Below are 6,688 nucleotides of genomic sequence, written 5' to 3'. Positions count from 1 at the left end.
CTATGAAAATTCATGGTGTCTTTCTACTGCGTGAAGCTTCACAATATTTATGGGAAACGATCTGCAGCCAGTCTTCACATTTACCAGCCCCCTAATTCTGTCCGGTTCTACACACTTTCTTTCTGTACTCCACAAAGTAGTATTAAGTTACCGGTATCTACACTCTCTTACAGGACAAATATCTATTCTAAATGTTCCTCACTCTATCAATTTGTATCAAATAAGGGTTCCTCAGCATATTATCTTCTCTTTTCATTAATTGCCATGTGTTGTGTAATTATTACATTTATTCTGCACTGTCATTATCTATATAATATCCTTTTGCATTAATTGACAGTTTTGTGCACCTCTCCTTCCTGTTATTGTTGTATTTGGTATGTTATATTGTTTTCTTTTCAATTTCTGAAATGGGTCCTTAACAAGCAGTCCACTATCCTGGTTAGCAATTAATAAATTAATATAAACTACTCTGCTTACGTGCTGGGCAGGCAAAAGTGTAAACTGAAAGTAGTGGCTGTCAAGCCTTCTAATTAGTACAGGCCCTACAACCAACCAATCACATTCAGATTGTGAGACTGAATCTTTACTGCAGTTAGATACAGTGTCTACTGCAGTGGTCACATGCTAGTAGCCTGAGATACATTTGCTTACCTCTACTTGCTCAAAAAAGCCAGTGCCTGAACTCCCACTACTGATCTCCTATTTGTAGTCAACCAACTCTATAAAACTGTATAGCTCTACCAGGACCCTAACTTTAATCCTAAAACTCCCACCCATTTCCCAACTTGAGTCCTCACTCCTTTAACCTAAAACTCCACTCTTCTTCTCTAACCCTAAAGACCCCAATCACTCCCTCAACATCCAACCCTCCTCCTTACACCTACATTTTCTGATTGCTCCCTAACACTAAAACTCTGTTCCTAGTCCCTAACCCTAAAACTCCCTTCCTGCTTCTTAACCCTAAAATCCCCCTTCCACTCCCTCATCACAGGTGCCACACTTAATTTGCTCTAACTTGAATAATGTGTTCAGGTAAGGTGTGTCAGCTGCTTGCCTGAACTCGTATTCAAGTTTGAGGGATAGAGGTGGCCTACATGAACTGCAAGACCCTCAAGTCACTGGCTTTAAGGCAGTGGTTTTCAAGCACTTGGAATTTGAGCATTTGTAGTAGACCCTTAGCTACAGCAGACTAAACTCACACAAGGTAATGATTAGGAGTTTATGTATTTTACTCTTCCACCATAATTCATTGAAATACAATTCTTTGAGCAACCAGCTTGCCTTGCACAACTAGTCAGGAAATCAATCCAACAAAAAATTAAATGTTAGTATACACCCCATCATATATATATATATATATATATATATATATATATATATATATATATATATATATATATATATATATATATACCAATTCCATGAAAATATTCCCTTCTGGCACACACACTTAGAAACAACACCGGCAGTGATCCCCTGTGGGAAACAGTGATCAGAAACTTCAGCTTTGTCAAATTGTGTAGCAACTTGTGTTATCATTCAGTTTGCACTCAACAAGCTGCATATAGTTGTATTTTACAACACCTATATATCCTTAATATTAATGTCTCACACATTGTGGTATAATATGTATCTATGAAAGCAAGGAAGTGCAATTATTTTAGACAAATACATTGTCACAGTGAATCCAAAATAAATAAGGCAAAATGGGGCTAATCCTATGTTATTTTCTAGTTATGCATGTATAAGCTTGTTTGATTATTTGTTTTCTAACCAGGTACATTAATTGATTCAAAAAACATTTTACTGTATAATGCAGACAATGGCTTAATTTACATAATAATAATAATAATAATAATAATAATAATACATATGCATGAAAAAATAAGAACATTATGCATGAAGGAATCCACTACAGCAACAGTAGCATTTTGATAAATACTGGAAATTGATATATGGTTCCTAGGTAAATACTTGGCTAACTGCCATGAAGGGCCATTTTAAGTTTAGACAATAATCTCAAGTTGGAATCAATCTAATTACCCTGTTTTATGAGGTGAAGACCTTAACTGTTATGCTAAACCCATTCTTAGTGGTGTTGTACTCTACCAGATAGCAATGTGTATGAAAGAACAGGTTCTGAGGTAAACACTAAATCCACCACACAAGTTACTTATATGATTAAATGAAAAAGCTTACCATCACTTATAAAACCAAAGCTTCCTATCTCTACCATTTTATCGACCCCGTCTCTCCTGTATTCATAAACTCAGAAACTCCTCAGCTGTTGCTTCATAAATAATTCTGACTTGGAAGTTTTTCCCGGTCTTATCTCATTTGCTTGTACTGGTGACTGCTATATAATCATGCTATGACAATCTTCTAGTAAAACCAATTAAACCTCATTTACCCTCCCTTTCATATTTTACACCCACTAGCTATATACTGCAATAGCTATGCCTTTAATCACATTTACAGCTTAGTTTTACATTATTTGTTTAGTTTCTATACCTTGTACTACTTAGTAAAGCAGTTTTAAACAGATAAAATCGATCTTGCATCATTTGTTTAAAAATAAAGATTACTATAAAGTTTGTTAGTTTAGTGGTTATTTAACAGCTGCAAAAGTATGTTTAGTTTAGTTAGGATTAGTTATCAGGGCACAATTTATATACATTATATTTTTGTAAAGGAAGGATCTTATTTTAGTTTAGGAAAGAGACACATTATGAGGTAACTTTCAAAGCCTGGGCAGATAACAGCTATCTCGTGTAGTGTGTGAGGACTGTTCCATGCTCAGAATATCTGTGAGGTGAAATATGTAACTATAATCAGTAAGGATACTAAGTCTAAACTGTAAATAGCAATTCTACCCTGTGAGCATATTCACATATCTACCACTGCACATATTCAAAAGCTCTGAAGACTTCAGCCACAAAAGTCTCAGCTGTATCTCAGAAAGCTAACTAGACAGAATCTTTATACATGCGATATTCCAGCCACATAATAACATATAAAGTAACTATGCCATAACAGTGGTGGGAGTCCATAACAACAAAGTAGCTGAGGCTAACAAGCCCAGGTACCTCCAACTGTAGAGAAGGTAAACGAGAACAGATTATAGTCAGGCACACTGATGTTCCACTCACCAGGCTAAACAAGGAAAAAGTTACTGTCAGCTGCCTGTCAGGTGCCAGGATCCGCCACATAATGCACGCACTTAGGTCACTCCACAAGTACAAATATAACTCTGTCATTGTCCATGTTGGTGTGAATGACCTGAGATGTACCTCCCTGGACTACATGAAAAGAGACATGGAGGAGCTCTCCGATCTTGTAGCCCAGGCAGATAAGACCCCAGCCCTGAGTAGCATCCTGCCATCACCCAGAATGATACCACAGTAAAAGGACAAAATGATTGACTTTAACAATTGGCTAAGCTTCTGGTGTCATTCTAAAGGAATCCAGTATGTGTCTGCCTGGGATGACATGATCGATAGACCACGCTGCTTTGCCAGAGATGGCCTGCACCTGTCACCTTTGGGATTCCGGATACTGGCAAAGGCTCTTGCCACCCCTTTAGTGCCTTTTTTAGGAAAGGTTCAAATGACAAATTCACCACCGTAACATGTACAAGCAAACAAAATCTGAGGGTAATGCTACTCAATGCTAGAAGTCTAAACCTCAAAATGCACTCACTCGAGGCACTCCTTAAAATGGAGAACATTGACATCTGTCAGTGACAGAGACCTGGTTCAAAGCTCCAGAGAGCACCCCTGCAATACCAGGCTATAATTCATACCACACCTTTCGGCCACCAAACCCATACCGAAACACTGAAGGTGGAGGCGTGTCCATATTCATTAAGGATATCCACACCTCCAAGCTAGTTGCTCAGCATAATGCATCCGAGATTATCCAAGTTCAACTAACTCTTGGCAAAACCGCAATCCAGATTGTAGCTTGCTACAGACCTCCCACCATGCCCCAGGATTCCCACTCCTCTTTTCTTGATACACTGGAAAATATTAAGGTACAACCCAACACTCTAATAATGGGTGATTTCAACTACCCTACCATTAACTGGGAAAACTACTCATGTACCAACTCTTTTGCTCAACGTTTTCTGGAAATCATCAATTCCAGCGCCTTGGATCAAATTATCCACACCCCCACCAGGGGCAGCAATATCCTAGACCTGGTCATCACCAACATGGGTGACTGGTGTTCCACACCAGAGGTCAGCTCCTCATTGGTCAGATCTGACCACAAGCTAATCACCCTAGACATCCACATCCCGCTCCCACCCCCCATTAGGAAAACAACTGTAAAAAATTTCTCCAAAGCCAACTTCACGCTTCTTAAGACAGAAGTGGCAAACTTCATGACACCCATGCAGATGGACAATAGAGGTATGACTGCTGAATCCTACACAAATGCACTTTATAAGCACTTACACGAGTGCATGGATTGTGCTATCCCTAACAGAACCAAGATGCTATCCTCCAAAAAAAGGAAGCCAATCTGGTGGTCTTCTGCCATAAACAAACTCTACAACAGAAGAAAGAAACTGTTGCAAAAAATAGTAAAATCCCATGACTGGAGGAACTCCCTGGTCAGCCTCAGTAAGAAGCTGAGATCCCTCATAAAATCCTCCAAAGCTAGTTATGAAAACAAAATCGCCACTGATTCTAAAGACAACCATAAAGCATTCTATAGCTATGTTAAGAATCTCAATGGCAACACTCAGATCTGCTCTGAGTTACAGCACAATGACACTAAATATACAGAACCAACTGATATTGCCAACATCCTGGCAGATAGCTTCAGTGCTAACTTTACCCCCCTCTCACCCTCTAAAGGGCCCATCTTTATACGGGAAGAATGCAAAGTTCCTCTAATCACGGCTGCACAGGTAAAAACCTCTCTCCAAAGCCAAGAACACAGCATCCATGGGACCTGACAACATCCCAGGCTGCCTTCTACACGAAGTACAGAATGAACTGGCACCCCACCTAAGTACCATGTTCAATCAAAGCCTCGCCTCAGGCTTTGTGCCCATTGAATGGCACACCACAATGGTTATCCCACTCCACAAAGGGGGGGGCCACAACAGACCCCAGGAACTACCGCCCCATTAGCCTGACGAGCCTGGTCTGCAAGGCCATGGAACGTATCATCATGGAACTCATAAACAAAGACATTGGAGATCTCCAAACTCTGGACCCCACACAGTTCGGGTATGTAAAAGGCAGATCATGTCTCCTAAACCTGATAGACCTCTTTGAAGTAGTCACCAAAGCCATAGATGAGGGTAAGGTAGTTCACACAGCCTATCTAGATCTCGCCAAGGCATTCAACACCATCCCCCACTCTGGAATTATAGATAAACTCACTAAACTAGGTATAATCCCTATGTCACAAGATGGGTTGCCAACTGGCTTACTGACAGAACCCACATTGTGAAAGTAGCAGACTCCAAATCAGACTTCAGACCAGTGACAAGTGGAGTACCACAGGGTTCAGTCCTGGGTCCTCTTCTGTTTGGTATCTACTTCTCTGAAGTACAGGCTAACACAGAAGGTCTTTGACTAACTAAATTCACAGATGACTGCAAACTAGTCACCATAATCGAAACTCCTAATGATGTGGACATCCTACAAAAGGGCCTCACTGAGACAGATGCCTGGTGTCAAAGCCATGGTCTCAAGCTCAATGCCAAAAAGTGCATTGTCATCCCCTTTGGTAAAAGCTCTGTACCCATGAAATACCACATAGGTGATAAGAGACCTTGGGACACAGGTGGACAATAGTCTCTCCTTTGATAATCACATCGCCACAGTGGTCAGGAAATCCTTCTATGTGGCACACTTCATCACAAAAGGTTTCTCATCCAGATAAAAAGAAGTCATTGTTCCCCTCTACTCATCATTCATTAGACCCATTATAGAGTACAACGCCCCTTTTGGTATGTACCTCACAAGACATCTACAACAACTGGAAAGGCCGCAAAACATACCTCACAAAGAGGATTACTGGCCTCAAACAGATGCCTTATGCAGACCGTCTCAAAAAACTCCAGCTTTACTCCGTTGCATATCGCCTATTCAGAGGCGATCTCTGCCTAACATACAAAGCTATGTCAAACCCAGAGCTGTTAGACATGCTCCAATTAAAGAAATCCCAATCCCTCTGCGCTACACCTGAGTGTAAACCTTGTCACCACAATAAACAGAATATGCTGGAGGGATAGATTCCTGTCCCAGAGATTTCCCATACTCTGGAACAGACTACCTATCTATGTCAAACAGAACTCCTCATTAGCACTCTTCAAGAAAAATCTTGATGACTGGATGGGTGATAGGAAATTCACCCCGGAGATCACTTCTGTGGTTTTGCTTGACAGAGGCACAGGAAAATAATTTTCTTGGGTGGTGAAAGCCAGGGTACCTTTTTGGCTAGGCTTGTATAGGCCCTAGGGCCAATAGCCTAGTACCTACCTATGAACCTATGCTGGTTCGAGCACATGCAGGAAAGCAGAAGACAATCTGGTGAAGAAGATTTGGGACAGACAGGAGGAAGGTAAGAGGAAATGCAGCAATGAAATGGACAGTGTAAGAGAAGACCTGCAACAAACCTGCATGACTGTCAAAGAAGGTAGGAGAGTGGCATTGAATCTAGAGAGATT

This window comes from Protopterus annectens, chromosome 2.part1, assembly GCF_019279795.1.
Source record: "Protopterus annectens isolate FY-2018-M chromosome 2.part1, PAN1.0, whole genome shotgun sequence".
Lineage (NCBI taxonomy): Eukaryota > Metazoa > Chordata > Ceratodontiformes > Protopteridae > Protopterus > Protopterus annectens.
Note: the sequence above shows the minus strand (reverse complement) of the source record.